Source organism: Oncorhynchus nerka, linkage group LG2 (assembly GCF_034236695.1).
Source record: "Oncorhynchus nerka isolate Pitt River linkage group LG2, Oner_Uvic_2.0, whole genome shotgun sequence".
Classification (NCBI taxonomy): Eukaryota; Metazoa; Chordata; class Actinopteri; order Salmoniformes; family Salmonidae; genus Oncorhynchus; species Oncorhynchus nerka.
In genome coordinates, this window is record NC_088397.1 from 92,663,293 (window position 1) to 92,684,737 (window position 21,445).

The following is a 21,445-nucleotide window of genomic DNA, read 5'->3' on the forward strand; positions in this document are numbered from 1 at the left end:
TATTGATTGATTTTGCTCATCTGTGTGAAATGTGAAAAAAAGAGAGCCAGTTCTCGCTATCTGGTCAATCAAATGGGGGGAAAAATAAACACTTGTGACCAGTCAAGTTTGACTCATCCTCAACATAATGACTGGTTCTGGAGCTGGTCAATGCAGATTTATTGAATTCAGTCAATGAAATTGTTCAATTTTGAGCTTGACGCTTTTGCCGATGAGTTTCAAGTATTTACATACTGTAACAGACAAGATTTTTAAAGAAGCCACCCAAAGACAAACAAACAAACAAGTAAACAAACACACACACAGAGCAATGACTACAGCCTCAACGGTGGTTATGATTAGCATTGCATAGCATGCATTAATAATCTAAACGCTGCATTCACCTTTCTAGATCAAATCAAATCAAATCAAATCAAATTTTTATTTGTCACATACACATGGTTAGCAGATGTTAATGCGAGTGTAGCGAAATGCTTGTGCTTCTAGTTCCGACAATGCAGTGATAACCAACAAGTAATCTAACTAACAATTCTAAAACTACTGTCTTATACACAGTGTAAGGGGATAAAGAATATGTACATAAGGATATATGAGTGAGTGATGATACAGAGCAGCATACAGTAGATGGTATCGAGTACAGTATATACATATGAGATGAGTATGTAGACAAAGTAAACAAAGTGGCATAGTTAAAGTGGCTAGTGATACATGTATTACATAAGGATGCAGTCGATGATGTAGAGTACAGTATATACGTATGCATATGAGATGAATAATGTAGGGTAAGTAACATTATATAAGGTAGCATTGTTTAAAGTGGCTAGTGATATATTTACATCATTTCCCATCAATTCCCATTATTAAAGTGGCTGGAGTTGGGTCAGTGTCAATGACAGTGTGTTGGCAGCAGCCACTCAATGGTGGCTGTTTAACAGTCTGATAGCCTTGAGATAGAAGCTGTTTTTCAGTCTCTCAGTCCCAGCTTTGATGCACCTGTACTGACCTCGCCTTCTGGATGATAGCGGGGTGAACAGGCAGTGGTTCAGGTGGTTGATGTCCTTGATGATCTTTATGGCCTTCCTGTAACATCGGGTGGTGTAGGTGTCCTGGAGGGCAGGTAGTTTGCCCCCGGTGATGCGTTGTGCAGACCTCACTACCCTCTGGAGAGCCTTACGGTTGAGGGCGGAGCAGTTGCCGTACCAGGCGGTGATACAGCCCGCCAGGATGCTCTCGATTGTGCATCTGTAGAAGTTTGTGAGTGCTTTTGGTGACAAGCCGAATTTCTTCAGCCTCCTGAGGTTGAAGAGGCGCTGCTGCGCCTTCTTCACGACGCTGTCAGTGTGAGTGGACCAATTCAGTTTGTCTGTGATGTGTATGCCGAGGAACTTAAAACTTGCTACCCTCTCCACTACTGTTCCATCGATGTGGATAGGGGGGTGTTCCTTCTGCTGTTTCCTGAAGTCCACAATCATCTCCTTAGTTTTGTTGACGTTGAGTGTGAGGTTATTTTCCTGACACCACACTCCGAGGGCCCTCACCTCCTCCCTGTAGGCCGTCTCGTCGTTGTTGGTAATCAAGCCTACCACTGTTGTGTCGTCCGCAAACTTGATGATTGAGTTGGAGGCGTGCGTGGCCACGCAGTCGTGGGTGAACAGGGAGTACAGGAGAGGGCTCAGAACGCACCCTTGTGGGGCCCCCGTGTTGAGGATCAGCGGGGAGGAGATGTTGTTGCCTACCCTCACCACCTGGGGGCGGCCCGTCAGGAAGTCCAGTACCCAGTTGCACAGGGCGGGGTCGAGACCCAGGGTCTCGAGCTTGATGACGAGCTTGGAGGGTACTATGGTGTTGAATGCCGAGCTGTAGTCGATGAACAGCATTCTCACATAGGTATTCCTCTTGTCCAGGTGGGTTAGGGCAGTGTGCAGTGTGGTTGAGATCACTTCAGATATTATGATCAGCATTAGCATAGCATGCATTAATAATCTAACCGCTGCATTCACCTTTCTAGATCACTTCAGATATTATGATTAGCATTAGCATAGCATGCATTAATAATCTAAATGCTGCATTCTCCTTTCTAGATCACTTCAGATATTATGATTAGCATTAGCATAGCATGCATTAATAATCTAAATGCTGCATTCACCTTTCTAGATCACTTCAGATATTATGATTAGCATTAGCATAGCATGCATTAATAATCTAAATGCTACATTCACCTTTCTAGATCACTTCAGATATTATGATATGTGAAGTGAAATAGAATGATATAACATCTCTGGAGAGACCATTCTGGGGGATTGTGTGTAGATTGATTCAAGAAAAAACAAAAAATTTAATCAATTTTGGGAATAAGTCTGTAACGTAACAACATGTAGAAAAAGTGAAAGGGTCTGAATACTTTCTGAATGCTCTGTAACAAGATACATAAACAGCCATCTATGGTCTAGCTACCGCTATACTCACCATCATTAGGGACCAACCTATTCCACATGGTAGGGTACTAGGGTCCTTTTGGCAGAGCACGCCATCCATAGTTGGCTGTTCATCCTGCTGGAAACATGCATTGTCGAACCAGAGCCAAGGCATGGTCAATCCGTATAGGACCTTTTCAATCTCAAATGGCAGTGATCCTTTGGCACGTGTTGGGGGCGATGAAACAACAAAGCCCCATTCAATGAAAGGAAGTGGAGTGGGCGGCGGAGCGATTTGCATGTAGAGCTTGGCAAAAGGGGGCATGAATTGTTGACATCCAAACTCATTGTGATGCACTCAGGTTACAAACTAGGTTTTAGACAAGACTCTTGACCAACATTTTCAACACTATTATTACAATTTGTAGTCAATTTTGACATTAGAATACATGTTTCTGACTCATATCGATTAGTTGGTTTTTAGGGGCAGTAGTTCATTAAGTGAAATAATAGCTTGATCTGAAGTTCATTACGGTATGGCAAATCTAATTAAGTTCATTTGCGTAAAATATGATGTTTCTGTTTATTATTTTCAATAAATGTGCAAAAATGTCTAAAAACATGTTGTCACTTTGTCATCGAGGCTGAGAGAAAAACATCTGTTTCATCCGTTTTGAATTCAGGCAGTAACAACGTGTGGAATAAGTGAAGGGTGTGAATACTCTCTGAACACAAGGTTACCTGGATGTTCACATGATGGAAGTTAGAAGTAGCCTAAATATTCATTATTTAACCTCTTAAGTCGACCCTCTACTTTTTTGAACATTCTGTTAAAAATCGCGCAACATTTCAGCGCCCTGCTACTCATGCCAGGAATATAGTATATGCATTTGCTTAGTCTGTGTGGATAGAAAACACTCAGACGTTTATAAAACTGGTTAAATCACTGCTGTGGCTTTACCAGAACGGCATTTACATCGAAAAAGCACAGGAAAAACTGATCACTGAAAATGGGAAAATATATCCATGCGCTACTTGAACCCATTGATAAAGGTGAACCACAACTAATTGACTGAGGTTGCAGTACCTACAGCTTCCACACGGTGTCTAGAGTCTTGTCATTTCCCTTCGAGTTTTTTCTTGGTCAAGCACATGCAGGGCACCGTATCTCCTATGGTCTAGGACCTGATATTTTCGTTGAGTTTCTAGCCGGACATTTTTCCAGACGGACAGCTAATGATCTTTACATCGCCTCCTGATGAATTTTATCGCTTATTAACGTTTACTAATACCTAAAGTTGCATTACAAACGTATTTCGAAGTGTTTTGTGAAAGTTTATCGTCGACTTTTTGAATTTAAAAAAATGACGTTACGTTTTGAAACGATGTTTTTTTCGTTTATCACACAGTCTACGTATAACGATATCTAGGCTTTATATGGACCGATTTAATCGAAATAAAGACCCAAATAGTGTTTATGGGACATCTAGGAGTGCCAACAAAGAAGATGGTGAAAGGTAATGAATGTTTTCTATTTTATTGTGCGGTTTGTGTAACGCCGAAATGCTAATTATTTTGTTTACGTCCCCTGTGGGTCTTTTTGGGTGTTACATGCTATCAGATAATAGCTTCTCATGCTTTCGCCGAAAAGCATTTTAAAAATCTGACTTGTTGCCTGGATTCACAACGAGTGTAGCTTTAATTCGATACCCTGCATGTGTATTTTAATGAACTTTTGAGTTTTAACTAATACTATTAGCATTTAGCGTAGCGCATTTGCATTTCCAGAGCTCTAGTTGGGACGCAAGCATCTCGAGTAGAAGCAACAGGTTAATATATAGAAAAAAATGCACTGACTATTATGTGACAACAAATATCTGCGACTAAAACTAGACTGGCTGTTGTAGTTTTAGTTGCCTGAAAAAGACTAAAAAGTGTTTTAAGACTATAACTAAATAAAACATAAACACTGGTATGTTGTTCAGCTAAAATAGTTGAACAATATTTTATCAATGGCAGTACAACTACATTTGATATGATCACGTATTTCTATTGTGGTCCTCATGAAAATACATGAAAACAAAATATACATACGATTATAACACAGAAAAACTCAAAAAAATATAGAAAAACTCTCAAATACATCTCATCAATAGGGAGTAAACCGTAGAAGGAATCTAATTGAACCAAATACATCTCATCAATAGGGAGTAAACCAAATACATCTCATCAATAGGGAGTAAACCGTAGAAGGAATCTAATTGAACCAAATACATCTCATCAATAGGGAGTAAACCGTAGAAGGAATCTAATTGAACCAAATACATCTCATCAATAGGGAGTAAACCGTAGAAGGAATCTAATTGAACCAATAGTAACATTCAATGAAACAATGATCCTTTCTTTAAGCTGGTGCAGTTTTAAAGCATTTTGTCCATTAAACACTTCTTGTGGTTTATCTTAAAACTCCATAGCGTTTGGATGGATCTTTATGAATTGGTACACCATTCTGTTCCTCTGCACCAGTGTTAAAACATTCTAACAAGGGAAACAAAAGGTATTTGTCATGATATTTTATTACCAGATCATATCGAGAAGCCGAGTAGACCATGTCATTTGTTGTCATCATATCCAGAAACATTTATAAGAATAGCGTCGGGTGTTGCACAATAGTCTATCCTACACAAACTATGCACAGAAGAGTAGGTCTCCAATCCAAGGCAAGAAAACATATGAAAACATCAACTCATTACCTTGATGCTTTCTCTGTTAAAATCTAACGAGAACTTGCTGTAAATCAAGCAGGAAACAACAGACTATCAACATCAATTATTATATTCAACGTGGATCCAGGAAAAACTGGGTAGTGCGTATGGTGCTGAGGTTCCTGCCATCCAGGACCTCTATACCAGGTGGTGTGAGAGGAAGGCCCCCAAAAATTGTCAAGCACTCCAGCCACCCAAGTCATAAACTGTTCTCTCTGCCACCGCACGGCATGCTGTATCGAGCGCCAAGTCTGGGACAAAAAGGCTCCAAAACAGCTTATACCGGGAAGAGCAGCTGCTGTTTTGGCAGCAGCTAATAGGGATCCTTAGTAAATACAAGTACAAATAACCCCAAGCCATAAGACTGCTGAACAATTGTTATTATTTTACCAGGTAAGTTGACTGAGAGCACATTCTCAGCAACGACCCGGGGAACAGTTACAGAGGGGGGGGGGGGGGTGAATGAGCCGTTTTGAAGTTGGGGATGATTAGTTGACCATGATGGTATGAGGACCAGATTGGGAATTTAGCCAGGACACCGGGGTTAACACCCTTACTCTTACGATAAGTGCCATGGGATCTTCAGTGATGACAGAGAGTCAGGACAGACGTTTAACATCCCATCCGAAAGAAAACACCTTACACAGGGCAATGTCCCCAATCACTGCCCAGGGGCATTGGCATATACAGTATTTTTTAGACCAAAATAAAGAGTGCCTCCTACTGGCCTTGCAGCAGCATTTCCAGCAGTTATAATCCATTTCTGATATCTCTATACAAAAAACGGACAGCTAGATCCAGGATTCTTACAGGGAGTAACGATTCTTATATGATATAACCAGGGGCGCAACTTTCATTGGGGACGGGGGGAAATGCCCCCCCCCCCCCCCCACACATTCTGAAATTGCATTTTTGTCCCCCCCAGTTTGGTTATTGGAATGTGATACAAAATGAGGCAACGGTGTGCTTTACGACCATGCCCTGTTAATCCGACAGAAATAATTTAAAAAATGAAATGATGTCCCCCCCCACTTCTAAAACCGAAGTTGCGCCCCTGGATTTAAGGACAACTTACACTGCCATAAATACAAGGATGGAAAAGTAATGTTTTATGTAACATGATTTTGGACAAGTACGTCAAGACACCAACCATGAGAAATGGTTAATCTCGTGAATTTGAAATGGTTAAACTCTTGAATATAGCTATGATCCCCTTTTGTAATGACATGACAAAATTTGGCAGATTATTATCAATGACTTGTCAACAGCTGTAACAAGTTGTCCAGTGTAGGAAATCCTCACTGGTATGCTAGTATATAGAAAGACCCCAGTCCTTAATGATTTCCAGAATACCCATAACATGATTCAGCGACCATCTTAAGAATAGTAGTACTCAGTGATGTCTTCAGTTGGATTTGCCCCAAACATAATGCTTTCTATTCAGTACAAAAAAAAGCTATTTCTTAGATTATTTTTTTTGCAAGTTTACTTTCGTGCAAACAGGATGCATGTTATGGAATATGTTGTATTCAGTACTGGCTTCCTTCTTTTCACTCTGTCATTTAGGTCAGTATTGTGGAGTAACTACAATGTTGTTGATCCATCCCCATATTTTTCTTATAACAGCCATTAAACTCTGTAGCAGTAATAAAGTCACCATTTGGCTTCATGGTGAAATCCCTGAAGGGTTTCCTTCCTCTCCGGCCAATGAGAGAGAAGGACGATTGTATCTCTCTAGTGACTGGGTGTATTGATACACCATCCAAAGTGTAATTAATAACTTCACCATGCTCAAAGGGATATTCAATGTCTGTTATATATATATTTTTACCCATCTACCAATAGGTGCCCTTCGTTGCGAGGCATTGCAAAATCTCCCTGGTCTTTGTGGTTGAAACTGTGTTTGAAATGCACTACTTGACTGAGGGACCTTACAGATACTTGTATGTGTTGGGGTATATGGAGATGAGGTAGTCATTCAAAAATCACGTGAAACACTATTATTGCAAATTAACTTAATTAGATTTGCCATACTGTAATGAACTCTAGATCAAGCTAATATTTCACTTAATGAACTACTGCCCCTAAAAACCAACTAATCGATATGAGTCAGAAACATGTATTCTAATGTCAAAATTGACTACAAATTGTAATAATAATGTTGAAAATGTTGGTCAAGAAGTCTCGTCTAAAACCTAGTTTGTAACCTGAGTGCATCACAATGAGTTTGGATGTCAACAATTCATGCCCCCTTTTGCCAAGCTCTACATGCAAATCGCTCCGCCGCCCACTCCACTTCCTTTCATTGAATGGGGCTTTGTTGTTTCATCGCCCCCAACACGTGCCAAAGGATCACTGCCATTTGAGATTGAAAAGGTCCTATACGGATTGACCATGCCTTGGCTCTGGTTCGACAATGCATGTTTCCAGCAGGATGAACAGCCAACTATGGATGGCGTGCTCTGCCAAAAGGACCCTAGTACCCTACCATGTGGAATAGGTTGGTCCCTAATGATGGTGAGTATAGCGGTAGCTAGACCATAGATGGCTGTTTATGTATCTGGTTACAGTGCATTCAGAAAGTATTCAGACCCTTTCACTTTTTTCTACATGTTGTTAAGTTACAGATTTATTCTCAAAATTGATTAAATTCTTTGTTTTTTCTTGAATCAATCTACACACAATCCCCCAGAATGGTCTCTCCAGAGATGTTATATCATTCTATTTCACTTCACATATCATAATATCTGAAGTGATCTAGAAAGGAGAATGCAGCATTTAGATTATTAATGCATGCTATGCTAATGCTAATCATAATATCTGAAGTGATCTAGAAAGGTGAATGCAGCGTTTAGATTATTAATGCATGCTATGCTAATGCTAATCATAATATCTGAAGTGATCTAGAAAGGTGAATGCAGCGTTTAGATTATTAATGCATGCTATGCTAATGCTAATCATAATATCTGAAGTGATCTAGAAAGGTGAATGCAGCGTTTAGATTATTAATGCATGCTATGCTAATGCTAATCATAATATCTGAAGTGATCTAGAAAGGTGAATGCAGCGTTTAGATTATTAATGCATGCTATGCTAATGCTAATCATAATATCTGAAGTGATCTAGAAAGGTGAATGCAGCGTTTAGATTATTAATGCATGCTATGCTAATGCTAATCATAATATCTGAAGTGATATAGAAAGGTGAATGCAGCATTTAGATTATTAATGCATGCTATGCTAATGCTAATCATAACCACCGTTGAGGCTGTAGTCATTGCTCTGTGTGTGTGTTTGTTTACTTGTTTGTTTGTTTGTCTTTGGGTGGCTTCTTTAAAAATCTTGTCTGTTACAGTATGTAAATACTTGAAACTCATCGGCAAAAGCGTCAAGCTCAAAATTGAACAATTTCATTGACTGAATTCAATAAATCTGCATTGACCAGCTCCAGAACCAGTCAGCTTTTCATTATGTTGAGGATGAGTCAAAAAGACTGTTCACAAGTGTTTATTTTTTCCCCCCATTTGATTGACCAGATAGCGAGAACTGGCTCTCTTTCTTTCACATTTCACACAGATGAGCAAAATCAATCAATAAAAAGTACAAGCAGGGTGCAGAAATGAAACAAACACTGACGAGGTAATAACACAGTCTGTTATCAGCTACATTATCAACGTTGCGTAATCAATATGAAACAGTGTAATAATACATAAAACTGAAAGGCAGAAGAAGCACATCTAAGAACCAAATAATGTACAACAAAATGCTAACACTAAAACATGTAAAAAAATGTATTATTGTGTAAATTGTTGATGCATTGTACATGACAGGGTGATTTCTCTGTCAATTCCTACTGTCACAGCTCATCTATAATCCCTTTATGATATGATTTGTCTGAGCACAACTCTCTCACAAGGCATAGTAGGGCTATTTCACTGGATCTACTCTACAGCATAAAATCAGTGATGAGTGATGACTATACTAGATATAGACGTTATATTCAGCTAAGCCCTCCAAAATCTGATTGTATTTCTTTAGGAAAAGACACTGGCCATTGCCAGGTATTATAGGTGAGCATGGATTTATTAAAGGAAGAGTTGAACCCAACCCAGGAGTTATTTAACTTCTCCTTCCAGTCAGTGAAGGACTTTGTCACATACAGGCGAGCGCAGGTGTCACGTTCTGACCTTTATTTCCTTTGTTTTGTATTTATTTAGTATGGTCAGGGCGTGAGTTGGGTGGGCAGTCTAAGATAGTTTTTCTTTGTTTTGGGGTATTTCTATGTTTCGGCCTAGTATGGTTCTCAATCAGAGGCAGGTGACATTAGTTGTCTCTGATTGAGAATCATACTTAGGTAGCCTGGGTTTCACTGTGTGTTTGTGGGTGATTGTTCCTGTCTCTGTGTTTTGCACCAGATTTTTGGTTTTCCACGTTTATTGTTTTGTAATGTTCGTGTTTATCTTTTTTTATTAAACATGAATCAATATAACCACGCTGCTTTTTGGTCCGCCTCTACTTCACCACAGGAATACCGTTACAGCAGGCCTTTCCATCCTTTAGAAAGAGCTGCAGACTGGCATCATAGCCGTTATTCTCAGCAGGATTCTCTCTGTTGGCATCATGAAACTTAAAACCTCTCCAGACCTCCTTCCCAACAGTGGATGAGCATGATACTTTTATGAAGCCTGACCTAGAGGGTTGAGGGGTACTGAGGTGTTGCCAGTGTCTCTGCCAGGCAAGACACAGTCTAGCTCCTACTGGGGTTCCCGAGTGGCACAAAGGTCTATGGCACAATGCATGGTTATAGTGCATTCAAATTGCAAATTAACTTCTAAAGCACTGCATCTCAGTGCCGAGGCATCACTACAGACCTTGGTTCGATTCCAGGCTGTATCACATCCGTCTGTGATTGGGAGTCCCATAGGGCGGCGCACAATTGGCCCAGTGTTAGGGTTTGGCCGGGGTGGGGCTGTCATTGTAAATAAGAATTTGGTCTTAACTGACTTGCCTAGTTAAATAAAAATAAATAAACTCTATCACCCTCACTATCCTTATGAAACACCACCATTACATCCTGGTCCAAAAGCCTCTTGGGAATCCTGGATTTGATCCTGGATTTGACTTCTTGCATAGTTTTTAAATATGAAGTCGTCATTCTCCATCCTGTCATTCAGAATTTAAATGACACAAAGCCTTGGTGGTTTACCTGAGTCCCCTGGAGCGTGTGGAGTACTGTACAGTTGGAGGTTTACCTGACTCAGAACTGTACAGTTGGTGGTTTACCTGACTCAGTACGGTACAGTTGTTTACCTGACTCAGTACTGTACAGTTGTTTACCTGACTCAGTAATGTACAGTTGTTTACCTGACTCAGTACTGTCCAGTTGTTTACCTGACTCAGTACTGTACAGTTGGAGGTTTACCTGACTCATTACTGTACAGTTGTTTACCTGACTCAGTACTGTACAGTTGGTTACCTGACTCAGTACTGTACAGTTGGTTACCTGACTCAGTACTGTACAGTTGTTTACCTGACTCAGTACTGTACAGTTGGTTACCTGACTCAGTACTGTACAGTTGGTTACCTGACTCAGTACTGTACAGTGGTTTACCTGACTCAGTACTGTACAGTGGTTTACCTGACTCAGTACTGTACAGTTGTTTACCTGACTCAGTACTGTACATTTGGTGGTTTACCTGACTCCGTACTGTACAGTGGTTTACCTGACTCAGTACTGTACAGTGGTTTACCTGACTCAGTACTGTACAGTTGGTTACCTGACTCAGTACTGTACATTTGGTGGTTTACCTGACTCAGTACTGTACAGTGGTTTACCTGACTCAGTACTGTACAGTTGTTTACCTGACTCAGTAATGTACAGTTGTTTACCTGACTCAGTACTGTACAGTTGGAGGTTTACCTGACTCAGTAATGTACAGTTGTTTACCTGACTCAGTACTGTACAGTTGGTGGTTTACCTGACTCAGTACTGTACAGTGGTTTACCTGACTCAGTACTGTACAGTTGTTTACCTGACTCAGTACTGTACAGTTGTTTACCTGACTCAGTACTGTACAGTTGTTTACCTGACTCAGTACTGTACAGTTGTTTACCTGACTCAGTACTGTACAGTTGAGGTTTACCTGACTCAGTACTGTACAGTTGTTTACCTGACTCAGTACTGTACAGTTGTTTACCTGACTCAGTACTGTACAGTGGTTTACCTGACTCAGTACTGTACAGTCGGTTAAATGACTCAGTACTGTACATTGGTTTACCTGACTCAGTATTGTACAGTGGTTTACCCGACTCAGTACGGTACAGTTGGTTACCTGACTCAGTACTGTACAGTTGTTTACCTGACTCAGTACTGTACAGTTGGTTACCTGACTCAGTACTGTACAGTGGTTTACCTGACTCAGTACTGTACAGTGGTTTACCTGACTCAGTACTGTACAGTGTTTTACCTGCCTCAGTACTGTACAGTGGTTTACCCGACTCAGTACGGTACAGTTGGTTACCTGACTCAGTACTGTACAGTGGTTTACCTGACTCAGTACTGTACAATTGGTTACCTGACTCAGTACTGTACATTTGGTGGTTTACCTGACTCCGTACTGTACAGTGGTTTACCTGACTCAGTACTGTACAGTGGTTTACCTGACTCAGTACTGTACAGTTGGTTACCTGACTCAGTACTGTACATTTGGTGGTTTACCTGACTCAGTACTGTACAGTGGTTTACCTGACTCAGTACTGTACAGTTGTTTACCTGACTCAGTAATGTACAGTTGTTTACCTGACTCAGTACTGTACAGTTGGAGGTTTACCTGACTCAGTAATGTACAGTTGTTTACCTGACTCAGTACTGTACAGTTGGTGGTTTACCTGACTCAGTACTGTACAGTGGTTTACCTGACTCAGTACTGTACAGTTGTTTACCTGACTCAGTACTGTACAGTTGTTTACCTGACTCAGTACTGTACAGTTGTTTACCTGACTCAGTACTGTACAGTTGGAGGTTTACCTGACTCAGTACTGTACAGTTGTTTACCTGACTCAGTACTGTACAGTTGTTTACCTGACTCAGTACTGTACAGTGGTTTACCTGACTCAGTACTGTACAGTCGGTTAAATGACTCAGTACTGTACATTGGTTTACCTGACTCAGTATTGTACAGTGGTTTACCCGACTCAGTACGGTACAGTTGGTTACCTGACTCAGTACTGTACAGTTGTTTACCTGACTCAGTACTGTACAGTTGGTTACCTGACTCAGTACTGTACAGTGGTTTACCTGACTCAGTACTGTACAGTGGTTTACCTAACTCAGTACTGTACAGTGTTTTACCTGCCTCAGTACTGTACAGTGGTTTACCCGACTCAGTACGGTACAGTTGGTTACCTGACTCAGTACTGTACAGTTGTTTACCTGACTCAGTAATGTACAGTTGTTTACCTGACTCAGTACTGTCCAGTTGTTTACCTGACTCAGTACTGTACAGTTGGAGGTTTACCTGACTCATTACTGTACAGTTGTTTACCTGACTCAGTACTGTACAGTTGGTTACCTGACTCAGTACTGTACAGTTGGTTACCTGACTCAGTACTGTACAGTTGTTTACCTGACTCAGTACTGTACAGTTGGTTACCTGACTCAGTACTGTACAGTTGGTTACCTGACTCAGTACTGTACAGTGGTTTACCTGACTCAGTACTGTACAGTGGTTTACCTGACTCAGTACTGTACAGTTGTTTACCTGACTCAGTACTGTACATTTGGTGGTTTACCTGACTCCGTACTGTACAGTGGTTTACCTGACTCAGTACTGTACAGTGGTTTACCTGACTCAGTACTGTACAGTTGGTTACCTGACTCAGTACTGTACATTTGGTGGTTTACCTGACTCAGTACTGTACAGTGGTTTACCTGACTCAGTACTGTACAGTTGTTTACCTGACTCAGTAATGTACAGTTGTTTACCTGACTCAGTACTGTACAGTTGGAGGTTTACCTGACTCAGTAATGTACAGTTGTTTACCTGACTCAGTACTGTACAGTTGGTGGTTTACCTGACTCAGTACTGTACAGTGGTTTACCTGACTCAGTACTGTACAGTTGTTTACCTGACTCAGTACTGTACAGTTGTTTACCTGACTCAGTACTGTACAGTTGTTTACCTGACTCAGTACTGTACAGTTGTTTACCTGACTCAGTACTGTACAGTTGGAGGTTTACCTGACTCAGTACTGTACAGTTGTTTACCTGACTCAGTACTGTACAGTTGTTTACCTGACTCAGTACTGTACAGTGGTTTACCTGACTCAGTACTGTACAGTCGGTTAAATGACTCAGTACTGTACATTGGTTTACCTGACTCAGTATTGTACAGTGGTTTACCCGACTCAGTACGGTACAGTTGGTTACCTGACTCAGTACTGTACAGTTGTTTACCTGACTCAGTACTGTACAGTTGGTTACCTGACTCAGTACTGTACAGTGGTTTACCTGACTCAGTACTGTACAGTGGTTTACCTGACTCAGTACTGTACAGTGTTTTACCTGCCTCAGTACTGTACAGTGGTTTACCCGACTCAGTACGGTACAGTTGGTTACCTGACTCAGTACTGTACAGTGGTTTACCTGACTCAGTACTGTACAATTGGTTACCTGACTCAGTACTGTACATTTGGTGGTTTACCTGACTCCGTACTGTACAGTGGTTTACCTGACTCAGTACTGTACAGTGGTTTACCTGACTCAGTACTGTACAGTTGGTTACCTGACTCAGTACTGTACATTTGGTGGTTTACCTGACTCAGTACTGTACAGTGGTTTACCTGACTCAGTACTGTACAGTTGTTTACCTGACTCAGTAATGTACAGTTGTTTACCTGACTCAGTACTGTACAGTTGGAGGTTTACCTGACTCAGTAATGTACAGTTGTTTACCTGACTCAGTACTGTACAGTTGGTGGTTTACCTGACTCAGTACTGTACAGTGGTTTACCTGACTCAGTACTGTACAGTTGTTTACCTGACTCAGTACTGTACAGTTGTTTACCTGACTCAGTACTGTACAGTTGTTTACCTGACTCAGTACTGTACAGTTGGTTACCTGACTCAGTACTGTACATTTGGTGGTTTACCTGACTCCGTACTGTACAGTTGGTTAACTGACTCAGTACTGTACAGTGGTTTACCTGACTCAGTACTGTACAGTCGGTTAAATGACTCAGTACTGTACATTGGTTTACCTGACTCAGTATTGTACAGTGGTTTACCCGACTCAGTACGGTACAGTTGGTTACCTGACTCAGTACTGTACAGTTGTTTACCTGACTCAGTACTGTACAGTTGGTTACCTGACTCAGTACTGTACAGTGGTTTACCTGACTCAGTACTGTACAGTGGTTTACCTGACTCAGTACTGTACAGTGTTTTACCTGCCTCAGTACTGTACAGTGGTTTACCCGACTCAGTACGGTACAGTTGGTTACCTGACTCAGTACTGTACAGTGGTTTACCTGACTCAGTACTGTACAATTGGTTACCTGACTCAGTACTGTACATTTGGTGGTTTACCTGACTCAGTACTGTACAGTGGTTTACCTGACTCAGTACGGTACAGTTGGTTACCTGACTCAGTACTGTACAGTGGTTTACCTGACTCAGTACTGTACAGTGGTTTACCTGACTCAGTACTGTACAGTGGTTTACCTGACTCAGTACGGTACAGTTGGTTACCTGACTCAGTACTGTACAGTTGGTTACCTGACTCAGTACTGTACAGTGGTTTACCTGACTCAGTACTGTACAGTGGTTTACCTGACTCAGTACTGTACAGTGGTTTACCTGACTCAGTACTATATAGTTGGTTACCTGACTCAGTACTGTATACTAATGAGGCCAGAGACAAAAGCAGGATGAAATAACCTAGGAAACCTTTTCCACTTATGGCCAACCTAAGTCAGAGCAACAATTGTGTCAATGTTTGTACCTTCAGGAATGTTTACATTTTTTATCTGTCATTTATTTCTAGTTTTTGACAATACATTAAAAGTGTTCAGGAACATAGTTAAACCACTAGATATGAAACTGTTAGGTCTAAAAATGTCAACTTTGAATTTGGAGTGAACTGTCACTTTAATCTGTCACAATATGAACCATAAGGTCTTCCAAAATAACATTTGGAAACTTGTTAATTGATCGATACTGTAGTATGATGTATTATTGTCCTCACATCGAAATAAAACTAATGAGTAACCAAACAAAATCTCACCTTCCTGTGCAGCCTACCACCAGAATCAAATTTTGACTGTGTTTGTCTCTCTCCTCTGTCTAAAATATGCCTCTGGTAGCCTACATACACAACCAGTAGACAGGGCAGATACAAGACAAGGGCCAGCAAAACTGAGTTTTAAAAAGGCTGATCTACAACATCACTGAGTAACACATGTTTCAAAAGAAATTAAACTTGTCCCTAGAGAGTAATAACTACTTATTTCAGAGGGCAGAGAATGTTATCGGCAGGGTATGTCAGCGTTGAAGCCTACAGTACATACCAGGTGCGGACAAACCCACTGGTCTGGAATGGAGGAAGACAGGTTTGTGTCATCGAAGATGTGAGGCCCATTGTTAACCTTAATACTTCCTGGTTTGGGGGCTTATCTAAACTTATGAAGAGGAAGCTCCAGATAGCCCAGAATAAGTTGATCAGGGTATCAGGGTTTTGAAGGTGAGTCCATGTACTCACATAGGCAGCAGCTGCTTTCAGGAACTAAACTGGCTGCCTGTTGAGGCTAGGGTGTCCCAGATTAGACTAGGTTTGGTTTACAGGAGTATTTATGGTCCTGCCTGTTGAGGCTAGGGTGTCCCAGATTAGACTAGGTCTGGTTTACAGGAGTATTTATGGTCCTGCCTGTTGAGGCTAGGGTGTCCCAGATTAGACTAGGTTTGGTTTACAGGAGTATTTATGGTCCTGCCCCCAGATGTTTAAGTGATTACTTTCCTCGTGTTAGGGATGCACACAATCACAGCACCAGATCAGGTCATCAGATCAGCTTATACAGGTTCAGGAGTAATACTGGAAAAGGGCATTTCTTGTATACTGGAGCCTCAGAATGGAATGAGTTGCCTATAAAAACAACGTCATCTCTGGACAGCTTTAAAAATAAAGTAAAAGTATGTTTGATGTCTTCTGTGCCCATATGAATAACCCCTATGATGTAACTGGAATGATGAGATATATGTTCTTCTTCTCTGTTTTTGATGAGATATATGTTCTTCTTCTCTGTTTTTGATGAGAGATATGTTCTTCTTCTCTGTTTTTGATGAGATAGATGTTCTTCTTCTCTGTTTTAGATGAGAGATATGTTCTTCTTCTCTGTTTTTGATGAGATAGATGTTCTTCTTCTCTGTTTTTGATGAGATATATGTTCTTCTTCTCTGTTTTTGATGAGATAGATGTTCTTCTTCTCTGTTTTTGATGAGAGATATGTTCTTCTTCTCTGTTTTTGATGAGATATATGTTCTTCTTCTCTGTTTTTGATGAGATAGATGTTCTTCTTCTCTGTTTTTGATGAGAGATATGTTCTTCTTCTCTGTTTTTGATGAGAGATATGTTCTTCTTCTCTGTTTTTGATGAGAGATATGTTCTTCTTCTCTGTTTTTGATGAGATAGATGTTCTTCTTCTCTGTTTTTGATGAGATAGATGTTCTTCTTCTCTGTTTTAGATGAGATAGATGTTCTTCTTCTCTGTTTTTGATGAGATAGATGTTCTTCTTCTCTGTTTTGGTTGTATAATTTCTCTGCCATACTGTGTTTGATCCTGTCCAGCCATCTTGTCTCAAGAGGACCACAATGGAAATAAGTCCCAGACTTTATTGTTTATGTGTGCTTGTTTTTTTTTAAATGGTCGAATTAATAAACTAAACTAACCGAGCACGAAGTGTAAAGAAAGCTTCATAAAGTTGGAAAACCCATTCACTTACACATGCTTTTCTTGAAATGAAGATGTTATATTTTTATGTTTAAAACGTATTCATGCAGTCCTGTGTGTGTGTTTGTGTATGTGTACAGTATATTTGACATTTCACAGATGGTTCTATCCTTCATAATACCTTACATTAATATGAAAACTGACTGACTATGGACATTAGTCAACGATCAGCGTGACCGGCTAGCATTATCTCACCCTTCCACTCAGACCATCTTCTAAGTGCTCAAGATTATTTGGTTTTCACAGCTTTTTATTGTGTTTTCACTTCAATTTCCTCAACAGTTTATTGAGGACAGATTCTTTATATTTGTATTTTGACACTCTGCACAGATTAGCAATTCAAATCCATCAATATAAAGGACAAGCAGGGTGCAGAAATGACAAACAAAAATGGATGGAGACAATTATACAATTAGATATCAATGATAATATCAATGACATATGTAATCAATACGAAACAGGATGAAAAATCCCATAGATAATAGTCCATTAATAATAAGCAGAGGATGGGCATGTAAGAACCTGGCTAAACACAATGGACAAAAGTACCAGTAAAAAGTTGTGTGCTTTAAATTGCTGATGTATGTACCTCCCAGGGTGGAGTGCGTGCCTTTTCACCCCCAGATTTCTCCAGCATGAATCGGGCCTGGACCCCAGGAGACATGGGCATACTAGACCTGTACACATAGACGTCATACTCAGGTATATCTTTCCAATCTGAGCGTCTTTCCTCAGAAAACTTCACAGCCCATTGCCATTGGGAGGTATTATATTCATTGCTGTTGTTTTTTTCTGAAGAGTAAAACCCAACCCAGGAGTTATTAAACTTCTCCTTCCAGTCAGTGAAGGACTTTTTCACATACAGGCGAGCGCAGGCCTTTCCATCCTTTACGAAGAGCTGCGAAGAGGCTTATAGCCGCTTATATAAACAGGAATCTCTCTGTTGGCATCATGAATCTCAGGACTCCTATGTATTTCCTCCCAAGATGTGTTGTAATTCCCGCATAATTGAAAAGGACACATTGATTTGTGCGGATGAAACCTGGCCTGGTGACCAGGGTTGAGGGATACTGAGGTGTCAAAGGACCCAGAGGCACCATCTATGACTGAGGAAAAGTCTAGCATGTCCGTACTGTCATTGTTCTTATAAAGCGCCCAAATCACACCCTTGTCCAAAAGCCTCCTGGGGATACCACTGAAGGTGATCCTGGCACCTCCTCTATTTGTGGTTTTCACCGCAAGCTTTATCGATTTAGTTTCATCATCCTGCATGTGATGCTGGCTTTCCATGGTAATAAACACTTGCTGTATGAATGAGACCTTGGGACGTGTCAAGTACAATGCAATTGCCAAAAGAAGTGCCAGCCCAGGTGTGTGTCCCCAGATGTTCTCCACACTGTTGTCGTTGATCTCTACATTGTGTATACGTTGAATTACATCTCGTGTAATGGTTGGGAGAACTTGGATTTGTGTTAAGAGGCTGAAACTGACAGGGTATGTATTGTCTGGATCATAGACACTTCCTCTGTTTTCATTTGGTGGGTAATGCTGAGTGATGTAGACCTCATCTACTATGAACTGATTGGATCCTTCCTCCCTAACTCTGATAATGACTCTGTCCCTGTTTCTCTCAGGTATCCATGAGTTGTAGAAGCTTCGAGTGACATAATCAGGAAGTGCCTTAGCTTGTAGTTGTAATTTCCATCAATATTCCCTAATGAGTAGTAACTACCACTTTCAGAGGGCAGAAAAGGTAATGGGCGGGGTCTGTCAGCGTTTCCATAGAAATTAAAGCCATAGTCTCCCCTAGTTGGGTTGAAATTGAGTCTCATGTTGCCGTTGTTGTCAGTGTGAATGTTGTTGGCTAGCCAGTGGAGCAGCATCAGGCCATGTCGAGGAAAAGTGTGGCCAAACTCTATGCCCCTGAGGTCATGTATTGAAATAAGGGTTTGTTTGAACAGTGGATACTGAAGCCAGAGACATAAACAGGATGAAACTTCCTAGGAAGCCCTTTCCACCCATGGCCAACCTAAGACAAAGAGAAAGACAAACATTTGCATCTTTAGTAAAAATATTTGATTTTGTAAGACAACTGGACACATTCATTCAGAAATAGATTCCCATTTCTAGTGGTTGGCAATAAGATAAATATTTTCAGCATCTAAAAAACTAAATATTGCCCTTGAACAGCAATGACAGGGGTTCACAGGATGACAGAAAAGACAAAAGATCAGATGATAACAAAGCAGCACTCTATCATGTAGGAATGATCTTCCTTTACGTGCAATCAGTGAAAGCATTGCCATGTTTATCTCTCAATACAACAAGGATGATGCAAATGAAGTGTAGTCTAGTGCTGTAGGTTGGTTCTCTTTGAATGCAGTAGGTAATCATTGTTAAAGTCATTACTTAATGGTTTGAGTTCATACAGAAATATTCATTTATAAATATATATATATATACAGTGGGGAGAACAAGTATTTGATACACTGCCGATTCTGCAGGTTTTCCTACCTATAATATAAATATTTATAAATAGACTGACTGCACAAGAGGCAGGCCTTCCGGTTTCTCATTTTCCTGACTAAAAAGTCACTATGTTCAGAGCACATAATAAGGGCAACAATGTATGATTTACTATCTACGTGATGATAAAGATACTCTAATCATAATATTTCACACTGTCTGCATAATTTAAATCTAACATACATTTGCATGAGACAAAGTCCACTAAAAGTTCTAGAGCTGCACCATGGAATGCATCTTGACTGGCTGCATCACCGCTTGGTATGGCAAACGCACTGCTCTTGACCACAGAGCGCTACAGACGGTGGTGCTGACAGCCCAGTACATCACCAGGGTCGAGCTCCCTGCCATCCAGGACCACTATATCAGGCGGTGTCGGAGGAAAGCCCCAACAATGGCCAAAGACTTCAGCCACCCAAGTCATAGACCCTATGCTCTTCTCAAATTACATCAATAACATAGCTCAGGCAGGAAGTTCTCTCATCCATTTACATGAAGATGATACGGTCTTATACTCAGCTGGACCGTACCGGGTTTTTGTGTAAAACGCTCTACAACAAAGCTTTCTTAGTATCCAACAAGAAATGGAGAAGCCATTTACTCTCTCTCTCCTATCGAAGAAGCTACAGTCCCGGTTGATATATTATCGATGATATATTGTAAAAACGACCTGAGGATTGATTATAAAAAACTTTTGACATGTTTCTACGAACATTACGGATACTATTTGGAATTTTCGGCTGCGATGACGTGACCGCTTGAGCCTGTGGATTTCTGAAGATAACACGCCAAACAAATGGAGGTATTTTGGATAAAAAATCATCTTTATGGAACAAAAGGAAAATGTATTGTGTAACTGGGAGTCTCGTAGGTGCAAACATCTGAAGATTTAATTTATTGCTTTTCTGACTTTGTGACCAATCTACTTGGCTGCTAGCTGTTTGTAATATTTTGTCAACTGAGAGAGATGTCCTTACATAAACGCTTGGTATGCTTTCGCCGAAAAGCTTTATTGAAATTTGACACACCAGGTGGATTAACAACAAGCTAAGCTGTGTTTTGCTATATTGCACTTATGATTTCATGAAAGTTAAATATTTTTTGTAATTTAATTTGAATTTGGCGCTCTGCAATTCCGCGGATGATGATGAAAATTATTCCGCTAAAGGAATGGGTGCGCCAAGAAGTTAATAGTTTGCAAGCCCTACCACATCCAATGAGAATCAGAGCTGGTGTAGTAGGATTCAATCTTAGTCCTGTATTGACGCTTTGCCTGTTTGATGGTTCGTCTGAGGGCATAGCGGGATTTCTTATAAGCGCCCGGATTAGTGTCCCACTCCTTGAAAGCGGCAGCTCTACCCTTTAGCTCGGTGCGGATGTTGCCTGTAATCCATGGCTTCTGGTTGGGATACGTACATACAGTCACTCGACAGCATCGAAGCACTTATTGATGAAGCCGATGACACATCCGCATGATCTGACCACTTCCATTTTGAGCGAGTCACTGGTACTTCTTGCTTTAGATATTTTTTGTAAGCAGGAATCAGGAGGATGGAATTATGGTCAGATTTGACAAATGGAGGGCGAGTCAGAGCTTTGTACTTATCTCTGTGTGTGGAGTAAAGGTGGTCTAGAGTTTTTTCCCTCTGGTTGCACATGTGACATGCTGGTAGAAATGAGGTTAAACAGATTTATGTTTGCCTGCATTATATTCCCTGCCACTACGACATCACACCTG

At 40.6% G+C, this 21,445-nt stretch overlaps 1 pseudogene; it reads right to left on the reverse strand.

Moving 5' to 3' along the window:
* Window positions 1-17,212: 17,212 nt before the first annotated feature.
* On the reverse strand, window positions 17,213-19,180 carry LOC115116400 (uncharacterized; annotated as a pseudogene).
* Window positions 19,181-21,445: the final 2,265 nt, after the last annotated feature.